The following is a 23,183-nucleotide window of genomic DNA, read 5'->3' as shown; positions in this document are numbered from 1 at the left end:
ATAAATCAAAAGTTTTTTCTTCTTTTTCTAATAATAAAGAGTTTAGTGTTGCATCTTTCATTAACTGCAACACTGAAAATGTGATCTATTTGATCAGCTGCAGCTCGTGTAGACTTCAGTATATTGGTTGTACTATGAATTCATTGAAAACCAGGATGAGAAAACACATATCTGATGCTAAAAATTTACCTTTGGTTGGAGCTTCAGTTGTTTCACGCCATTTCTCCAAAATTCATAGTGGTAATTTATCTAGTTTTTCCTTCATGGGAATTGAACAAGTAAAAAAACCTCTTAGAGGGGGGGACTTACGCAGGAAGGTTCTAGCTAGAGAAAGCAAATGGATTTTTGAAATGGGTACAAGAACTCCTATAGGATTTAATAGCCGTACAGATATTATTCTGCATTATTGAGGTTTCAGTGACGTTTATTTTATTCATGTCAAATAAAAAAAAAATTTTGTTTTGTTTTTTGTGATTTTTTTTTTTTTTTTTGTGATTTTTTTTTTCCTTTGGTAGTTTTTTTTTTTCTCATCATCCTATACATCATGCCATTAACTAGGACGTTTACTTGTATTTTTTATTACATAAGAAAAAGTTGTCTTTTTTGTAGCAATGCTGTTAGTTAATCCACAGTAGCGAATGTGTTAAACCCTTTTTCTGCACATATGTTTGTAATTATTTGCACTAATTTTATTCAGGATTGCCTTTTATATGGCTCCACATACAAGGAGCAGATTAGGTTTGGACCGTGAAGAAGGCGGATTAGGCCGCCGAAACGCGTAGTCCCATTTGCGCTCATTTCTGCCATGTACTCTGGTTTCTGATTCTTGTGGGTCGTTTTTATACCTTGTTGAAGAAATAAAGAAAAGCATCATTTTACTCCAATCCTGGTTTGCTGAGTTCTTGCTGGATTTCCCTTTTGTTTTCCTATTGAAGGATCTACTCCTAATCCAGTCCGTGCAGGTACTTGATTACCAGATGGAAAGACCCATGAGTCTCATTGCTGCAGCTGGACACTGATACACATACTCCATATATATATATATATATACACACACAGACACACACACACACCATATATACTCGAGTATAAGCTGACATTTTCAGCCCGTTTTTAAAGGCTGAATGTGCCCCTCTCGGCTTATACTCAAGTTATACTTACCCCCTCCTGGCACGTCTCTGCAGCCCCCCTGCTTCTCCCAAGGTCTCCGGCACCTTCTTTCAGCGGTCATGTGGTACCGCTCATTAAAGCCATGAATATGCGCATATTCATGAATTTAATGAACGGTACACGTGACCACTGAAGGGAGGAAGGGAGACCATGGGAGAAGCAGGGACTGCAGAGACCACACCAGGAGGGGGGTAAGTATATGCTATATTCATCTGTCCCCATTCCACCACCGTGCGCCGCTCTGTCCTCTGCGTCCTCTGGCTGCCTGAACAGTCACTGACAGAGAACCCGGAAGACAGAGCAGCGCGCAGCGATAGAGCGAGGACAGGTGAATATAGCAGGTGCTGGGGCCCTGAGCCAGCAGTGACACCGGCACCTGTCCCCCATAGCACGCCAGTGTCCCCGCCTGCTCAGGACACCGGCACCTGGCCCCCAGTGATGAGAGGTGAGTATGTCTTTTTTTTATTCGCAGCAGCATATGGGCCATAACATTCGGCGCAGCATATGGGGCATACCGTAATCTATGGAGCATCTTATGGGGCAGCATATGGGGCATAATTTATGGAGCTTCTTATGGGGCAGCATATGGGGCATAATCTATGGAGCATCTTATGGGGCATAATCTCTGGAGCATCTTATGGGGCAGCATATGGGGCATAATCTATGGAGCATTTTATGGGGCAGCATATGGGGCATAATCTATGGAGCATCTTATGGGGCCATAGCCTTTATGGAGCAGCAAATGGGGCATATTCTATGGAGCATCTTATGGGGCCATTATTAGCCTTTGTGCAGCATTATATGGGGTGTATTTTGTATGGAGCATTATATGGGGCTCCTGATTCAATATGGCTATTCAAAAACATTTAACCTACTGATGTCTCAATTAATTTTACTTTTATTGGTATCTATTTTTATTTTTTAAATTTACCATTAGCTGCTGCATTTTCCACCCTAGGCTTATACTCGAGTCAATAAGTTTTCCCAGTTTTTTGTGGCAAAATTATGTGGGTGGCTTATACTCGGGTCAGCTTATACTCGAGTGTATATATATATATATATATATATATATATATACACACTGCTCAAAAAAGGGGAACACTTAACAACAGAATAGAACTCCAAGTAAATCAAACTTCTGAGGAATCAAACTGTCCACTTTGGAAGCAACACTGATTGACAATCAATTTCACATGCTGTTGTGCAAATGGAATAGACAACAGATCGAAATTATTGGCGATTGCCAATGCTTTCTGGCTGATGTTTTGGTCACTTTTAAATGTTGGTTATGCTTTCACACTAGTGGTAGCATGACACAAGCTCTACAACCCACACCCATAGCGCATCCAGCCTCTGGACACTATGCTGACAAACACAGCAAACCTTCTTGCCACAGCTTGCATTGATGTGCCATCCTGGAAGAGCTGCACTACCAGAGCCACTTGTGTGGGTTGTAGAGTCCGCCTCATGCTACCACGAGTGTGAAAGCACAACCAACATTGAAAAGTGAGCAAAACATCAGCCAGAAAGCATTGGCACTGAGATGTGGTCTGTGGTCCCCACCAGCAGAACCACTCCTTTATTGAGGGTGCCATGATAATTGCCAATAATTTCCATCATGTTGTCTATTCCATTTGCACAACAGCATATGAAACTGATTGTCAATCAGGTGTCACCTGGACCCGTAGAAGTGAGTAATCGCGAAACGGCCGTTGTCCGGCACCTCCCTCCCCTAGCATTCCTCTAACGTCCTGCATGTCCACATATCCATTGATGGAATTCATGTGAAATAAAGACGCAGTTTTTCAGCTATATTGGTAAGTGCTGCATATTTCTTCTTTTTTCAGTTCACATTGAAACATTCATGTTTTTTCATGCAAGCACCTTCGTTTTTTGACTGAAATATATACCGCAATACTTCAGATAAATAGCTCCGTCTGTTAATGTGGTGATTTGTGTGCCCTAGTCTGCCGTTCATCTGTTTGCTCTTTGCTGGGATCAGATACACAGTTCAGCAGACAGTAACACATAGTATAGGATAAGATGCACAGCTCAGCAGACTGTATCGCACAGGAGAGGATTAGATACACGGCTCAGCAGACAGTAACACACAAGATAGGATTAGATAGATGGCTCAGCAGACAGTATCACACAGGATAGGATTAGATACACGGCTTAGCACACAGTATCACACAGGATGAGATTAGATACACGGCTCAGCAGACAATATCACACAGGATAGGATTAGATGCACGGCTCAGCAAATGGTATCACACAGGACAAAATTAGATACATGGTTCTGTAGTCAGTATCACACAGCATAGGATTAGATACACAGCTCAGCAGACAGTAACACACAGTATAGGATTAGATGCACAGCTCAGCAGACTGTATCGCACAGGAGAGGATTAGATACACGGCTCAGCAGACAGTAACACACAGGATAGGATTAGATAGATGGCTCAGCAGACAGTATCACACAGGATAGGATTAGATACACGGCTCAGCACACAGTATCACACTGGATGCGATTAGATACACGGCTCAGCAGACAATATCACACAGGATAGGATTAGATGCACAGCTCAGCAGACTGTATCGCACAGGATAGGATTAGATAGATGGCTCAGCAGACAGTATCACACAGGATAGGATTAGATACATGGCTCAGCAGATAGTATCACACAGGATAGGATTAGATACATGGCCCGGCAGACAGTATCACACAGGATAGGATTAGATACACGGCTCGGCAGACAGTATCACACAGGACAGGATTAGATTAGATACACGGTTCAGCAGTCAGTATCACACAGGATAGGATTAGAGACACGGCTCAGCAGACAGTATCACACAGGAGAGGATTAGCTACACGGCTCAGCAGACAGTATCACACAGGATAGGTTTAGCTACACAGCTCAGCAAACAATATCACACAGGACAGGATTAGATACACAGCTCAGCAGACAGTATCACACAGGACAGAATTAGATACACAGCTCAGCAACAGGATGTGCCAAAGGAGAGGATTTTAAACACCTCCAGTTTCCACTTCAACTGGCATTTGCAATGTCCATTAACAAGGCTCAGGAACAATCCTTGAATGTAGTAGGGATGGATTTGCAATCTTCATGCTTTTCTCATGGTCAACTTTACGTGGTCTGTTCAAGAGTTGGAACTGCCAAAAATCTGTTCATCTTTGCACCGAAAGGAAAAAACAAAAATGCTGTTTATCAAAAGGATCTTGAATGAGTTGAAAATAAAATACTATTAATACTTAGGTAGTTGACTAGTTAATTTGTGTTGCAAATCTGTGGTGATGAATATATGATGTGAAATGTTTTTATGTGCAATATAATCATTACAATTTGTTATAACTAACCACAGTTAGTTACTATGCCCGGGCAACGCCGGGCTCTTCAGCTAGTATATATATATATATATATATATATATATAGTCCAAGATAACTATTTTAAATTTATGTTATATAGAATGAATCTAAAAATTTTAATAGAAAAGCACTTTCTTAAAAAAATAACATCAATACAAACTTGTTTGAGCGTTCAGAGCATTAAATATCTTACAGCTCCATGTACAAAAGGCGTCGTGTCTTGATATCGCGCACACTGACATTGCTGTTTTATAAAGCACAAGGGTGCAGTTAATCAGCGAGTCTGTGATAAAGTTCTACATCTCGCGAGTGATTTACTTCTCTATATTTTGGCATCTGCATGGGATGAAACACAAGTCTTTGTTAAGCCCAGTGGTGGCAAAGTCTAGCCCAAAGCTTTATCTGACATGTATATAAAGGCAAAAAATAGTACCATACCAATACATTGATTCATTCTATTATCATGTGTGCTTTAAATTAGAGCCGATTCTACCGCTGACTGTATGAAAGTATTTGTGCCGCCTGCCGAAATGTAACTCACTGGGACATATTGACAGGATCACATATCAAAACATCAGCGCCGTAATTTGCTGATCCTCCATGCTACCATCTCTGCATGTTTGGAGAAATAAAAGAACGCAGAGCGTTCCCTGTATTGAAGACCAGAAGCAGAATGATCTACTCTTAACTCCGAGGTGGTGTATGTTGTAACCAGCGGGGTACAGAGTTGAACTTTTTAATTTCATTCATAATCACTTGCAGGGGGTCTGTATCTCCAGCTGCGAGATGGTTGCACACCAATTAAAAAAAGAGAAAATAACTCCCCATGATGATGATGCCTAAAAAAAGACTCAACTCATCAACTTATATTTCAAAGGAGGAAAGTGATGTCGTCCTCTGTGGGACACTGCAGGAATGTGTTACCAACATATTGTTGATGAGGGGCTGAGTACAGTGGGTTATAAGGAATGTGGAGATAAAGGGAAATGAATAGATGAAAGACGAAAGACAAAGATTAAAGCACAGGAGGATTATGCCAGTTTTTTCAGATTGCCGATGCGTAAGTCTGCATGTGCCGAGCTGCCTCAGGTACTTAACTACACAAGACTATGGTGCAAATAATATGGCTGATATTTATTTACTATGTCTTTGTACAGAAAAACAGCAAAAGTAATGACACAAAATGACTGAGTGGCATCATTTTTTTTTTAAAGAAACTATTAGTGACTACAAAGATACAAATGTAAGTATATACTAAACCACTGAAAAAAGCAAAAGAAGATCATAGACTTAAAAAAAAATGCAATACAGTAGCAAGAATTAAACCCCGAGGTGGCCCCTAGGCAGTTGAAATCTTGGGGCTTCTTCAGCTAATTATTTCCTAATACACTTAATTTTCGTTCTATTTAATAAAAATTAACTTAAGTATTTACATTTTTGTTAATACATTTAAGTTAATCGAACTTCATTATAACCAAGAATGGGAACTATTGTCGACCTCGAGTGTAGGCCTTCATATACTCATCTGTGTTCCCAAACCTTCTACTCATGAATGTTCTATCAAGATCTAGAGTTGTTGAGAACTCACGGCCACACACGGCTCCTCCATGTTTCAGCCAATCACACAGTTGCAAGGGTGGACATACCATTGGCACAACCTGTGCAGTCACACATAGACCCAAGAGGTGAGGTGGCCACTACCAACTCCCAAAGCTGGTGAAAATGTGCATTATGATGAGCTATTCGACTGTAACGGACCCATTTACGGTCCTTGCACAGGAGCCTTTTTCAGTCTGTGTCTTCCAGTGCACAGGTGCCATGACTGATCGCGTAGATGCCCATTCTCTACTACATGTTAATTCTTGAATATACCCAACTACAGCCAATACATCATTTCACTGCGGCTTGCTGTAATGTTCCCATCGAAACAATGTCCAATGTCAGCCAGTTGGGCGGCATGCTGATTGTAATTTTCTAGCAATATCAAATCAATATTATTATTCATCTAATGTGCGCGGTCACAAAAGACGTTGGGTCCGTAGGCCAATGCCTACTAGGCCTAAATGTTAATCCGACAGCGTAAGGCAGATTACTGTTGGACAGTACATTTACGGGCACTTACTAGTTTTCATTAAATGCTATAAAATATTAATATTTTTGCTTCTGAAAGGAGTTTCACTTAAATAAGGTGAAAATATTTCCTTATTGAAAATGAATATAATCTTACAGAAGCATAACTTAGAGACAGAGACTCTGATTCTAGTGATGTGTAAGTAACTGGGCTGCTTGCAGTAGTTTTGATAAAATCACTGTTTTATCAGCAGGAGATATTCGCTAGAAAATTAGTAAACCTGCTGCCATGTAGTCCTTCATATTCATGAGATGTATAAGCCCGCCCCACCACTTATTGACAATTTTCTGCCTATGCACAGTATACAGAGAAAGTTGTCATGCAGTGGTGTGGGTGGAGTCATACACAGCTCAGCAGTCAGAGAACTACTAGATCTGTAGCAAATAAAACATTGATTTTATCAAAACTGTAGCAAGCAGTAAGTGATACATTCCTGGAATCAGAGTCTCTGCCCGTACATCATGCTGCTGTCAGATGGGGTAGTAAAATTCTGGTTCCAGATTCCCTTTAAATGCTGTGAACACTTTGTCATAGAAAAACATGATTTTTACATGATATTCTGTTTCTATCATTAATAAAATTGCGCTAAGTTTCAGTCCACAATCTTGATCCCTTAATTCATTTATAGACTCTAGTGATGAGCGAGTATACTCGTTGCTCGGGTTTTCCCAAGCATGCTCGGGTGTCCTCCGAGTATTTTGGCGCGCTCGGAGATTTAGTTTTCGCCGTCTCAGCTGCAGGATTTGCGACTTGTAGACAGGCTGAATACATGTGGGGATTCCCTAACAAACAGGCATTCCACACATGTATTCAACCTGTCTAGCAGCCACAAATCATGCAGCTGAGGCGATGAAAACTAAGTCTCCGCGCACATCAAAATACTCGGTGACCACCCGAGCAACGAGTATACTCTCTCATCACTCCTAGACTCCATTATCTACAGTTTTTAGACTCGGAAGTCAACATGCCTGGAATCCTCCGCACATTATTTTAGGCTGTGAAAGAATGGGGATTTTTGAATCCTTTTTCACTATCATGGTACTGTACCTTCCCTGCATATTCTGCAACTGAATTTCTGCAGCAAATTTGTGGACCCGGCATTAGGACTGGCCAGCAGATTCACATCTGAGATATTTTCAGGAGCCGTGAGGTTTTTGATGAAGTCATTAGCTATTTGGTTTATATTCTCTTTGAATCGACTCTCCTACGATATGTAAAAAAAAGTCATACGGTGGTGTAAGTAATTTTCATTAATACAAAATTGTTCATTGGTACAAAAATAGGGAAAGAAAGAAGAATGGAAGTCTGAAAAGAGCTGGAAGTGAGATGGTGAACACTTCTTAGAAGTGCTAATTAACTTTCCCCAGGCCCTGTCCTGCTGGGCTCTCATCCACAGCTCTTAATGAGGACCTGAGTACCTGAGGAATTTTTCTATTTTACCCTAGAACATTCTCACAGAGGGTGACCTGAGGCTGAGGAGGAGTACTTAACCACTTCATGGCCAACTAAGAGTAAGTCTATTTGATTGACTGCCATGGCGTTAACACTGGAATCAACAGATGCACAACTTGACATGACTATGGTCTCTGAAGATATAATATACCTGACTCCTGAGTTTCCATAGAAAAAAGATTGACTCTTGTATATTTGCTCCGTCTTCTGCGTGACGGTGGAATTGTTCAATCTTTTTATAGTCAAAGGTAATTCACTATGACATTTGCTTCTCTGCCTTTCTTGTCAAGCTCATTTACAGACTGCTCTGAGGTGTTGTATCAAAGGAAGGTCTTCTGCCGAGGTCTATCTCTGACGGATATATTATACTTATTTGCCATCTATATATATATCTTTGCTTTCTGGTGCATAACATGTTTTAAGCAGCAAATTTATGTTTTGTAGTCCAGCAACCTTCAAAAGATTCAAGAATTTGAGGATTGGATAAATCTGATTTCTAAGAATTTCAAGGTTTTTTCCAAGATAATAAGTTACCACCTATCAATTGGACATGGGATAATTTGATCATTTGGAACCCCACTTATCTCGAGGACTGACTGGAGCAGAGACTGAACCTCTGCACCTCTGCTCTAGTCATTCTCTGTGGGAAAAGTCGGAAATAGCTGAGCATTAACTGGGTTATCTCTACCAGTCCCATAGAGAAAGAATGGAGCATGTGATCAACCTCTGCTCCATTCAGGTGGTGTTTTTGGAGCTTAATTCTGAGAATCAGAGGTCAGACTCCCAGAAATCACTAAGCTATCTCCTATTCTATTGATTGGGGATAACTTTTAAACCTGGCTCAAACCCTTTACATTACAAGCTTGGTGAAAAAGTTTTCTTGTTCTGTACTTGGCATTTCTTCATGCAGGTCCAACAAATCTTACCGCACCATGCTCAATTTGTGGACAATCCTATTTTAAACGCCTATTTTGATTTTTTTTGTAGGACATCTGTCATTGGCACCAGCAGACTAAGGGCATGTTCACACGTTGCATTTTTCCCTGTTTTTTTTTTATTTTTCACTCGTGTTTGCAGAGTTTTACTGTAACAGCACATTGAATGAGATTTGCTGTTTATTTTATCCTTACAAATTTGAAGCAGTTTCAAATCTGCAGCAAGTCAATACTTTCAGTATTTTTTAAGTGTTTTTCACCTCTTCAAATGAATGGGAATAAAATGCATAAAAATGCATAAAAACCCTCCTCAAAAATGCGCTCAAAAATGTGGAAAAACCATGAGTTTTCTACCCACAATCCAAAATTTGTGGCAGATTTTTCTGCTGCAAATTCTGAAAGTGTGAGCATATCCTAAGGGGGTGAGCCACCAATGTTTAGATTAGTGTGTCTCTTGTCATTCAGCTGTTATTGGGCTCCACAGTGTTCATTACAAGGTATTGTGCTGCTCATTTCATCTTAATTGACAATGTGGCAATACATTTTATTTTTACTAAGAAAAGTATAGTGTTTGTGAGTACAACCAGCCTGAAACTGGTGTATACATTGCAGTGACTGCAGTACATGCTCAAGGGCTGTGACCTATTTAAGCAACTGATTGGAGGAGGTATGAAAAAACAAAAACCCATTGACCTAAGGGCAGGTGGAGATGAGCGTATTTTAGGTCCGAGTGCAAGCCAACATTGGTTCGCTCCTGGACAAATGATATTCTATAGGGCCGTGCACAAGTCAGATTCTTTCCTCGGGCCACATAGGTCCGAGGAAAAAATCATTGCATGCCTAATTTTTATCCGATTTAGATCACCCTCGGCCATGCAAGTCAATGAGTCTATGGGCACCATCGGATTGTACAGAATGGAGAACACTTTTTCACCATCTTTTCCTCATCTGAGAAAATAGGGTCACCCTCTGATCAGAGTTTGATCAGGGTGTGATTTGCATAATTGACCCGTTTCTCTCAAATATGATAACACATGGTCGTCTGCATCTGCCCCAAAAATTGCTAGCTTATTATTAGGATAAGCCATCAGCTTGAATAACCCTTTAGTTTAGATTATTGGAAGTTAAATTGGTGTATTGTATGCATGTTTTCCACTATTTGACTTTGCAAAGATGGAATAGAAAAGAGCTTCACTCCTAAAAGCCATACGTGACCTACACATACCTACCCATCACCCACAAATGAAGTATTGCGTACTATGGATAAGAATATGCAGATAAATAGAAAGGGTGTAGCTACTGTATAGTGTTTTCATGGGTTGCCATCGTCCATGGGTCCTGGAACCTAAGGAGATCCCGAAAGGTCCCACTGACCCATAAGAGAAGACCAACACTGTGATAGATGGGAGTCCTTTTGGACATTTTGTATTGGAGCTCGCATGCTTAAAGTTCTGTTATTGGATGAAGGTGTCCTGCCAAAATTAAGATTCATAGGTTTTAGTTGCGGACATATTTGACACAAAATTCCAGGTAATCTGAAGGATATGGAAATGGTGGTTTTGTAACTTGACCTTAATAGGAATGTCTTTCTGACTGATGAAGCGCCACAGAAGTAATACCTCACCGAAGTAAAAAATCATTTTGTTACACAGATGCCACCGAGCTCGGCTTGTCCTTTGGTACCGTAAAATCACAATAACTCATTAGTGGTTTAGTAAATCTACTAAGTAATCTAAACCTCCTGAGTTATAGCGTGCCATATAAAAAGCCGGGCAGATAAAGTTTAAGACTTTTTATGCTTTTTAGAGGTATAAATTTTACATTAGTACACATAAGAACAAAACTTAATGCAAAGCCATAAAATTGTAAAACAAATGCGAAGGGCTTAGACATTGTGTACGATCCCTCTAGAATCTTTTCACTGAATTTCTGAAAGTCAATTAGGAAACTTCACCAAGATGATGTATAATATAATGGAAACTATTACAATTGTCCAAATACACTGCATTTATTATTGGTAATAAGATTATTATTATTCTTAACTTGTACGCTAGAAACTCATGCATACAAAATGAATAGAATTTCCGTATTTGCTATTTGATAACAAAATTTTAATTTTGTCTTTAAGGCCTCATACATATGGCAGAGCCATGTGCAGAGAGCCTGTACAGAGACCCATATAGTCCCTTGGCTCCGTATTATGGAGCTACAGGCACTTCTTGTGTTGGAATCAGTATTGTATTAGGGTACCGTTACACTTAGCGATGCACAAGCGATCCCGACAACGATATGGATCGCTGGTGCATCGCTAAGTGGTCGCTAGTGAGCTGCCACACAGGCAGATCTCACCAGTGACATCGCTGGGGTCGGGGGTCGCTACTTACCTGTCAGATGCGGTGATCCTGACGTCCTCCCACCCTCGTCCACGCGTCGCTCGTCGGCGCCACAGGAAGCCCAGCAGGAAGCGCCCGACGAGAAATGATCCAGGACCTTCTCGCACGACCAGCGATAATCAGCGGGGGAGCCAGTCGGAGGTAAGTATCACATGTAGCGATATCGCTGCTACGTCACAAAATCGGTGACTTTACAGCGATATTGCTAGCGATACCGCAGTGTGTAACGGGGGCTTTACTCTGCTTTTCTATGTTAGAGGCAATGCTTCTAAATAAGATTACATCTGATAGACTCTGTCTGTTTTCCCTTGGATTTACAAGAAATCAGACCTAAAAAAAAGTTTCACACTGTGTGGCATGAGATTGGAGGCCTATGAGGTTACAGTATGGCCCATTAGATCTCTGAGAGCCATGCTGCAGCATTTATACCGCCATATAAGCATCTAGAGTCTGATTCATTATTGCATTTGCCCCTATTTTTGATTACTAAATCCATCTTCTTTTAGTCTATTTTATATGTGTTTGCCTGTTGTTTTTTTTTTTTAGTTCTCCACCATAGTCACGATTTGGAGTTTCTAGGTGTTTTCACACGATTCCTCATTTGCGACTTTTCAAAAAGTCTCAAAAGTTGTAGCGAATATACTACGGACCCCCTAAGGCCAGGTTCACATTGCGTTTAACCAGCCCGTTCAACGCATAGCATTGACAGGCTGGTTAAACGGTATAGCATAACGCGATCACGTTATGCTATACCCGCTAGCGCTGATGATTCATCAGCGCTAGCGGAGACGGAGCCTCAAATGCTGAAGCCCGCATCCGAGGCTCTGTCACTGAATGACGGCACATCGTGAACGCGTGCCGCTTTACGGCATGCGTCGCGATTCGCCCGACAATAGAGGGCAATGGCAGCGTTAAAAGACTGCGTTACACCGCGTTATGCCACGGTGTAACGCAGTCCATTTAACAGACTGCCTAAACGCAGTATGAACCCAGCCTAACCTGGATTGATTTTATGTACACCAGAAATTTTGGATCAATTTTTGCTACATTGTTTAAAACCTACGACTTTTTGCACTAAACTTCATAAACCGTCTGTAGCATTTTGATAAATTTGGCACAAAAATGTCAGCAAATGCCACCACATAAAAAAAGAAAAGTGACTTAAAATAATAAATCCTGACAAATGTTGAATCACGCATTTAGTCCAGAGTTTTGGACCATTACATAGAAAAAGACACTGCGATTCTTGGATGTCCACTCTGTGGAGGCTGGTGACGTCACTTGTTATAGGGATAGATACAGGTGTTTCGCACAAAATTAGAATATCATCAAAAAGTTAATTTAATTCAGTTTTTCAGTACAAAAAGTGAAATTCATATAATATATAGAGTCATTATAAACAGAGTGATCTATTTCACGTGTCTATTTCTGATAATGTGGATGATTATGGCTTACAGCCAATGAAAATCCAAAATTCATTATCTCATTAAATTAGAATACTTTATAACACCAGCCTGAAAAATTATTTTAAAATCCAAAATGTTGGCCGACTGAAATGTGTGTTCAGTAAATGCACCCAATACTTGGTCAGGGCTCCTTTTGTATCAATTACTGCATCAATGTGGCGTGGCATGGAAGCAATCAGCCTGTGGCACTGCTGAGGTGTTATGGAAGCCCAGGTTGCATTGATAGCAGCCTTCAGCTCATCTGCAATGTTGGGTAAGGTGTCTCTCTCTTATCTTCCTCTTGACAATACCCCATGGGGTTAAGGTCAGGCGAGTTTGCTGGCCAATCAAGCATATTCTAATTTTGTGAGAAGCATCTGTATATTCTCATTGGTGCACTGAACTGAAATTAGGATTTCTAAGACTAAGTTCCCACAATGAGAATTTGATGTTGCAGATTTTCTACACTTATTAGGTAAATTAGGCTACTTTCGCTTATTCATTGCGTTTTTGAGTGCATTTTTTTTACATGTGTTTTTGTCCCTTTTTGGTATATCATGTTAAAAAAAGCTGCTTTGTTTTTGATGCTTCCTGGTATTTGGCTTTGACAATACCTTATTGACAGACATGTGCAGATTACATGTATTTTTAATGCCTTTCCATAGCGGAAACCCACTAAAAATGCATGTGCGTTTTTTAACTGCAGATTTTTCGCATCTAACGCAAGTCTGTGGGGAAAATCTGCACAGAAAACGTAGCGTACCCACAAGATTGACATGCTGCGGATTTTAAACATGCTCAACGGGTCAGTTTACACTGTGGAAAAAAAAAGCACAGTGGGCATGAGATTTCTATAAATCCCATCCACTTTGCTGGAACTGTGTTTTAAGCAAAAACTCAGCAAATACTCATCAGGGAAAGTTAAGATAGGTTTTTTTTATGTGTCAGTTTCATACAGGATTCTGGAAGAAGCAGGAAGATTTTGTGTCCTTGGAAATAGTTTAATAGTTTTTAAGGTTGAAGGTAGTGTGGCGTAGCGCCTACTGTGTGTCTTGGGGAACACTCACTTGGCAGCGGATTAACGTAGTCAGGCACGGTTTTTCACACAAAACAGTCCATACAGTTTATTTACACGCTATAAACCGCACATCACCGACTTACACATAGTCCATCACTTCATCACATATGGCTTTACACAGCATTCACTAGTCACGCCTGACTCTCTCCAGTCACCGGGTGACCGCACAATTCAGCAACTGACCTTTGTCAGTGCACATAATTCCTTCCCCATACCCGGGATTACCTTTCAGGAGCTCCAGCTCCACAGGCTATTCGTCCAACACCCAGGCCACCAGGTCCAAGGTCTCACCGTGTGCTCTTCAGGAAGTTCATCCCCACCAGAGACTTTCCGACACAGACCTTCCAGGACCTAGCACTCTGAACCATTCAGGTCCATACACTCTGCCCATGTGACCAGACCTCAGTCACATTATATGGTTGTAACCACCCCCATGGATGGGCGGTGCACGTGTGGTTAGTCAATTCCTGCCCAGCTCTCTGACTAACCCTATAACCCCCCTTATAAGTAATACACTACAAACTCTTGTGGAACTATGAGTCCCAGTATAACCATATCATTTTGGGCTTACAGAGCAGAGAACCTCTGCGATACATGCTGGCCATTTACAATAATGTCAGTCCCTAATTCACCATCATAATTATGCCTCCAAGTGCATCCTGAAGCGCTTACACAGTGCCCCCTAGCTGTAACAGGGGTCACTACATCTCATACTCTCCCCTCTGTTCAAACTTGTGGGGTTGAACACTTGTCATATACCAGGGGTCTCGAGACCGGGCATACATGTTACTTTGCCCTACCAGTCGAGAGGGCCCTCTCAGCCGTCTTCGAGTGCCTGTTCCCAAGACGTAGTCCACCATTGTCATTTTGTTAAACCTTCCCCACCCCCAGCGGTCTGTATGTAGGTCTTGAGCTTTGACCCTCAAGTCACAGTCTGTCTGTGTTACTAGACCCTTTTTAGTCTCCACACTTTTTGAGTTTGCCCCGTCACCCGACTTTTCTTTCCATGGCCGGCTCCCCTGGTTGATACAGTAATAAGTCCCACTTACAGTTGAGCCGACTGTCTGGTCTGAGTCTGACCCGTCTAGTACATCACAGGAGCTACTGTCCAGGTCTCCCAGTCTCATACTGAGAGTAGAACTACCACTTACAGATTCTTGACGTTCTTGTCTTGCTGAAAGTCTTCGGCTACCTGCCATTTCATTATCTGGAGGGTCCCTTCTGGTCCTTATACCTTGGGTTGAAGGAGGCCACTACCTCATGTTCTGCATCTGTTTATTAATCTGCAGTCGGTCCACTCTTAACTGCTCTATCTCCCTCAGGTACGTTACCCAATATTCCAGGAGCATTCGGATGTTCCTAAGGCTTTCCACGGAGCCCACAACAATGATTGGAACCATGCCATCTTCAACAGCTATCTGGACTTCACCATCAGGTGGGATCCTCACTCTCACCACACCGGATCTCTTCACAAGCTCTTGCATTACTTTTCCACGCCTTCCAATGACTTTCCCCATCAGATGTCTGGGTACCGGAATTACGTCTTCCACAAAGCCTAGCCGATTTCTGTATTCCCTCACAAACTCCAGACGTCGAGCGGCTTTCATATTACTCAACATGATAATCTGTTTCGTGCGGAGACATTGTAGATGCATATCCCTCAGGACAGCCACCCGCTTCACTGTGTCTTCCCTGGTCGACATTAGAACCAACTGCTGAGTCTCGGGCGTCCAGTACACCCTCCATGTTTCGACTGCCTTTTTAAAGGCCTCATGCACATCCTCCCTGGTACAGGCTTCTTGCACCTCTTCGGGTACCTCTATCGAGGGCTCACTCTCTTCATGGACAGAAGGCTCCCGCTTTGCCACAAACTTTTCCATCAAGACCTCTACTATGACCGGGGGATTGTCTTGTTCCATTCTCAGTGTACCATCTTCCTTAGTTTTACTCTCTTCAGGCCCCCTCGCTAAGATGGGTATTTGTAGTTCGGCCTTGTTATCTCTCGGATACGGCCGTTGTAAGTTTTCGACCACCAACTTCCCTTCTTGCAAAAGACTTCTTAAGGCATCTCTGAGTACTTCCACATCTTCCCTTTAGGCCTCATTTACAATTTGCCATGTTGACACGTGACCTCTGAACTTCGAGACTTCCTTCACCAGCTCATCCATTTGGTGCTCAGCCATCTGTCTCAGCGCCTTTTCCTGTTCGACATGCTCTTTTATTGTCTTTACTTTGGCCTGTAATACTGCCACCTTCAAGCTCTCCTTCGCCAGCTGTTGACAGACCTCTTTGCGCTCTTTCTCCAAGCTTTAGACATGTGCTTCTGCCTGGTGGAAACTGTCAGCTCGCTCTTTCCACGTGCACATTTCCTTTGTCAGCTTGTCAATTTGTTCCTCTAATTGTCATGTGACAGCGGTCAAATTGGACAGCTTCTCCTGCAGCCCTTCTATTTTGTCTGGGAGTTGTTCTCCACCTGCGTTTTTAGCTGTTGGAACTCTACTCCCACCCTGGGTCAGTTTTATGTTTTTCACATCCTCGACTACCTCAGTGCTGGGTTTTGTCAGTGGTAACGTGACATGTTTCTCAAGGACACTAACCTTGTTGGCACCTGTCCCTGTCTCCTCTTTATCTATCATCTCAGAGGGTGCAGTTTGTTCAGCCCCTTTTCGGCCTTTATGCCTCCGGCAACGGGAGGAAGACTTGCCATTTAGACCTGAGTCAGTCTTACTGCACTCTTTTCCATTGTTGTCACCGTCTGAATGGGAGTCACCACCACCCAATCGGTCATCCTGGAACCAGCAGTATTCATTTCTAACGGTGTCGAACCCTACTCCTGGAGCACTGTTATTCCCTTGAGTACGAGCTTCTGTCTGCACAACATTATACTCAGTCCTAGTGGTTGCTACTGGCAATAACACAACACAGTCACACCACACAGTATGGCGAACCCTCAAGATACTCTCTATCTGGGTGTCAGCTCCACTCTGTTTACCTACTACATCTGTATCAACCACACTGTCGTATACTTCAGGGGACCTCAGGTCAGTAAGTTCGGCAGACGCATCCCTTCCTCCGGTCACACTTATGTCTGACCGGTCCATTTTGGGAGGTGTTACTGCTTAAATGTACGTCAACCCCATCAGTTGAGAGGCCTCCATTCTCCTGCTGTAGGGGAGCTCCCCCCTCCTACAAGTCTGAGAACAGCCTAGTGTCCCGGCCTACTATCACCGGACAGGATAAGTTCAGGACTATAGCGACTTCATGGTTTTTAATGTCCCTGTCTGTCTCGAGGATCACCAAGGCTACTGAATAGTCCCTAGTGCACCCATGGATGCAGGTGACCATGATCTTCCTTTTGGATATTATAAATTTATCTGGCACAGTCCTCACTAGGGTCACCGAACTCCCAGAATTGACCAGTCCAAAAACATCCTCTCCATTCATCAGCAGGGCACACCCCCGAAGCCTCTCACCGGGTGGGTAGTTCATATAGCAGACTGGACACACATAGTACACTTGACCCTGGCAACAGTCTATCTGTGCCACCCCTTTAACTTTGGGATGTTCCGCCTCTTTTGGATAACTACCATTCCCCGGGACACCACCCCTTTTTGGGCAACTACTCACATTTGGGATACTGCCCCCTTTTGGGACTCCACCTTTTTTGGGCAACCATCTCTGTTTGGGTTACCGCCCACTTTTGGGACACCACCCTGTTTAGGGACACCACCCCCTCCCTGGGGTACACCCCATGGACCCCCCATGGTACTCTCAGGTCTGAGTTCCCACAGAACACTTATGTCTCTCATGGCTTGTACTGGTCCTTTAAGAGGTTGTATGCTCTGGACCTCTGATGTCCTCTTACGACTCCAACCAGCTCCGACTGGCAATGCAACAGCTCCTGCTGTAGCCACAAAACCATCGGCACCTCCGGCTGCCAATCACAAGCTGCTACTGGTGTCACTGCAGCTCCTGCTGCGGCAGAACCTCTTGCTGCAACTGTAACTGCAGCTCCTGCTACAACAAGGCCCTGCACGCTTCCGCTGCGCTGACTTTGTGGACCCACTGATCCACAGCAAACTTCATAACTCCACCGAGTTACAGCCAGCTGCTTGTACTCTTCGTGACCTTGCCGAGCACAGCAAGCTGACTTGAGAAAAACAACTTTGTGACCCCACCGAGCCACAGCAAACACCTCACATGTGCTTTCTGAACCATTTCCCGCAGTCTCGCACCAAATGTGGTATAGCGCCTACTGTGTGTGTTGGGGAACGCTCGCTTGGCAGTGGATTAACGTAGTCAGGCACGGTTTTTCACACAACAGTCAATACGGTTTATTTAAACGTCATAAACCGCACCGTAAGCCAGGTTGAACATCACTGGCTTACACATAGTCAATTACTTCATCACGTATGGTTTTGCACAGCATTCACTAGTCAAGCCTGACTCTCTCCAGTCACTGGGTGACCGCACAGTTCAGTAAATGACCTTTGCCAGTACACATAGTTCCTTCCCCATACCTGGGGTTACCTTTCAGGAGCTCCTGCTCCACAGGCTGACTCCTCATCAGTCCAAGTCCTCAACAGGACAGCATCTTTCTCATTGTAGGGTTGTCCCAGGCTCTGCACACACATGTGGTCTGTCCGGGTGCTATTCAGGACAATCGTCCAACACCCAGGCCAGCAGGTCCAAGGTCTCACTGCGTGCTCTTCAGGAAGTTTATCCCCACCTTTCAACACAGACCTTCCAGGACGTAACACTCAGACCCATTCAGGTCCATACACTCTGCCCATGTGACCAGACCTCAGTCACACTATATGATTGTAACCACCCCCATGGACGGGCTGTGCATATGTGGTTAGTCAACTCCCGCCCAGCTCTTTGACTAACCCTATAAGCCCCCCCTTATAAGTAATACACAACAAACACTTGTGGAACTATAAGTCCCAGTATAACCATATCATTTTGGGCTTACAGAGCAGAGAATCTCTGCGACACATACCGGCCATTTACAATAATGTCAGTCCCTAATTCACCATCATAATTATGCCTCCAAGCGCACCGTGAAGAGCATACACAGTGCCCCCTAGCTGTAACAGGGGTCACTGCGTCACAGTAGATATAAGTCCATCAACTGCAACCTATAGCTTATAATGATTTATAGCTTACAATGATTTGTGTGAATAGTGGTCAAAGGTTATTTTTATACAGAAATTTACATTTATATAAGCAGACACAAGCAACTATAAGCCATACAGTGTACAGTATATACGCTTGTATATGTGCAGTAAAAATCAAAGTCAACATCATTACTTATGGTTGCGTATCAGTAGCCTTTAGCTTGACCCTGTATTATTCTACCGTGCAAGAATATTTTTACTGGATTGATCTTTGACCAATTTGTTTTAGTTTAGCGCTTACCGTGAAATCCTTCTTCCACTCTCTGAAGTTTGCCCCTTTTTCAATTGATGATACCCACATTATTACTTATATAGTCCATCATATAGAGCACTTAATTGCCCTTTTATTGAGGTTGCTCTATTATTTTGTAAATCACATGTAGAGCTGAAAAACTAGTCACAAAGAAACTGAATAAGCAAGTAAAAAATAGAAAAAGAAAAAAAACCTGTTAGCACTCATTACTATTGTGAAGTCCAGTGGTAAATGACTTACCTTCTCTTGTTAATCTTATATGTGTGCTGCTGTCAGGTTTTTTTAACTGCTGCTTGTTAGCGAAACAATTATCCATGATGGGATTCTGGCTGTAATTAATCCTCTCGGACAGCCCTCGCCACTGTAGTCTTAACCGTTTGCCAGGCTACTAAAGCAATTAAATACAACTTTATATACAGTGAGGAAAATAAGGATTTGATACACTGCCGATTTTGCAAGTTTTCCCACCTACAAAGAATGGGAAGGTCTGTAATTTTCATTGTAGGTACACATTAAGTTTGAGTGACAGAATCAAAAAATAAAAACCAGAAAATCACATTGTATTATTTTTACATCATTAAATTGCATTTTATTGCATGAAATAATTTGATCACCTACCAACCAGCAAGAATTCTGGCTCTCATAGGCCTGTCACTTTTTCTTTAAGAAGCCCTCCTACTCTGCGCTCATTACATGTATTAACTGGACTTGAACTCGTTACTTGTATAAAAGACACCTGTTCACACACTATTACTTATACACTTGAGGTAATTAAACATTAGATGACTTGTTATAAAATGTTAGAACCTTATTTTTTCATTAAAGGGAATTTGTCTGTAGGATCAACCCTCCTAAGCAGTTTATATGGGCATATATGTCATAGAAGTTGAAGTTGATCCACAACCTATTTATTTGAATAAGGGGTGGATCTATATTATTCAGCTGTGGACACTATAGAAATGAATGAGCTCTAGTTTTGTCTGGCAGCATCTGACAACTTCCGACTGCTGGTAACAACTGATCGGCGAGGGTGCCAAGTTGTCACACCCCATTTATCAGAAATTGATGGCTTATCATAAGGATATGCCGTCAAGAAAAAATAGTGGCTAACCCTTTTACATCTTCCAAAACTACTGCAAACATATACATATACAGTTAGGTCCATATATATTTGGACAGAGACAACATTTTTCTAATTTTGGTTCTAGACATTACCACAATGAATTTTAAACACAACAATTCAGATGCAGTTGAAGTTCAGACTTTCAGCTTTCATTTGAGGGTATCCACATTAACATTGGATGAAGGGTTTAGGAGTTTCAGCTCCTTAACATGTGCCACCCTGTTTTTAAAGGGACCAAAAGTAATTGGACAGATTAAATAATTGTAAATAAAATGTTCACTTCTAGTACTTGGTTGAAAACCCTTTGTTGGCAATGACTGCCTGAAGTCTTGAACTCATGGACATCACCAGACGCTGTGTTTCCTCCTTTTTGATGCTCTGCCAGGCCTTCACTGTGGTGGTTTTCAGTTGCTGTTTGCTTGTGGGCCTTTTCTATCTGAAGTTTAGACTTTAACAAGTAAAATGCATGTTCAATTGGGTTGAGATCAGGTGACTGAATTGGCCATTCAAGAATATTCCACTTCTTTGCTTTAATAAACTCCTGGGTTGCGTTGGCTTTATGTTTTGGGTCATTGTCCATCTGTAGTATGAAATGACGACCAATCAGTTTGGCTGCATTTGGCTGGATCTGAGCACAGTATGGCTCTGAATACCTCAGAATTCATTCGGCTGCTTCTGTCCTGTGTCACATCATCAATAAACACTAGTGACCCAGTGCCACTGGCAGACATGCATGCCCAAGCCATCACACTGCCTCCGCCATGTTTTACAGATGATGTGGTATGCTTTGGATCATGAGCTGTACCACACCTTTGCCATACTTTTCTCTTTCCATCATTCTGGTAGAGGTTGATCTTGGTTTCATCTGTCCAAAGAATGTTCTTCCAGAACTGTGCTGGCTTTTTTAGATGTTTTTTTAGCGAAGTCCAGTCTAGCCTTTTGATTCTTGATGCTTATGAGTGGCTTGCACCGTGCAGTGAACCCTCTGTATTTACTTTTATGCAGTCTTCTGTTTATGGTAGATTTGAATATTGATACACCTACCTCCTGGAGAGTGTTGTTCACTTGGTTGGCTGTTGTGAAGGGGTTTCTCTTCACCATGGAGATTATTCTGCGATCATCCACCACTGTTGTCTTCCGTGGGCGCCCAGGTCTTTTTGCATTGATGAGTTCACCAGTGCTTTCTTTCTTTCTCAGGATGTACTAAACTGTAGATTTTGCCACTCCTAATGTTGTAGCAATTTCTCGGCTGGGTTTTTTTCTGTTTTTGCAGCCTAAGGATGGCTTGTTTCACCTGCATGGAGAGCTCCTTTGACCACATGTTTCCTTCACAGCAAAACCTTCCAAATGCAAGTACCACACCTCAAATCAACTCCAGGCCTTTTATCTGCTAAATTGAGAATGACATAACGAAGGGATTGCTCACACCTGTCCATGAAGTAGCCTTGGAGTCAATTGTCCAATTACTTTTGGTCCCTTTAAAAACAGGGTGGCACATGTTAAGGAGCTGAAACTCCTAAACCCTTCATCCAATTTTAATGTGGATACCCTCAAATGAAAGCTGAAAGTCTGAACTTCAACTGCATCTGAATTGTTTTGTTTAAAATTCATTGTGGTAATGTCTAGAACCAAAATTAGAAAAATGTTGTCTCTGTCCAAATATATATGGACCTAACTGAATACATATGTTTCAATATATGTACTGTATATATAAATACGTACAGTGGGGGAAATTTGATCCCTTGCTGATTTTGTAACTTTTCCCACTGACAAAGACATGAACAGTATATAAATTTAAGGGTTGGTTAATTTTAACTTTGAGAGATAGAATATCAAAAATAAAATCCAGAAAATCACATTGTATAAATTATATAAATTTGCATTTTGCAGTGAGAAATAAGTATTTGATCCCTCTGGCAAACAAGACTTAATACTTGGTGGCAAAACCCTTGTTGGCAAGCACAGCAGTCAGACTTTTTGCAGTTGATGTTGAGGTTTGCACATGTCAGGAGGACATGGTACACTCCTCTTTGCAGATTATCTTTAAATCATTAAGATTTTGAGGCTGTTGCTTGACAACTCGGAGCTTCAACTCCCTCCATAAGTTTTTTATGGGATTAAGGTCTGGAGACAGGCTAGGCCACTCCATGACCTTAATGTGCTTCTTTTTGAGCCACTGCTCAATCAAGAAATGTTGTGGTAAACAGCTCCTCTGAGTGTCCTAGTGTGGGATCACTAGTCTCCTGGGACTCAACATGATGGGAGGAAGATTATGGTAATAATTAAGTGTTACAGACTTTAGGCTGGTGAGACAGGACAGTGTAGAAAACTGTGTGGTGCTGGCAAGCCTACTGGAACTATTATCTGCTATCCAACTGACCACCTGTTCGCACTGCTCTGGCTTCAGAGTGGTGTACCTTGCCTCCCTGCAAAGTGGGACATGAACCTATGTGTCGTGGATATGCGTGTTTCTTGAGCTTCAGCCACAGGCATAGTCACGCCTGCCCCGTGTCCTCGTGTGTGCCATCATCAGCACTTTCATTTCCCTATCCCTTAATGCACGCATTATGCATTTTGTAATTGCTAGGTATCTTGAAACCAAGTTTAATTCTAATAAAAGAAAAAATCGGT

The 23,183-nt window shown here is 42.2% G+C and overlaps 1 protein-coding gene across 3 annotated transcripts in view; it reads left to right on the top strand.

Moving 5' to 3' along the window:
* NXPH4 (neurexophilin 4) overlaps window positions 1-23,183 on the top strand; it is a 405,809-nt gene that overhangs the window by 225,795 nt on the left and 156,831 nt on the right. Inside the window, exon 1 of one of the 3 annotated variants that reach the window (XM_073576845.1) lies at window positions 8,111-8,204. The exons of the other annotated variants lie outside the window; for them this stretch is intronic. The gene's annotated coding sequence lies outside the window, so the exon portion shown is untranslated. Of the gene's footprint in view, window positions 1-8,110; window positions 8,205-23,183 lie in introns of those variants that run through there. 3 annotated transcript variants of the gene reach the window in all.

The sequence above is a fragment of the Dendrobates tinctorius genome, unplaced genomic scaffold (genome assembly GCF_039654945.1).
Source record: "Dendrobates tinctorius isolate UK_male_01 unplaced genomic scaffold, ASM3965494v1 ptg000051l, whole genome shotgun sequence".
Taxonomy (NCBI): Eukaryota; Metazoa; Chordata; class Amphibia; order Anura; family Dendrobatidae; genus Dendrobates; species Dendrobates tinctorius.
This window is presented reverse-complemented; position numbering and strand designations above follow the sequence as displayed.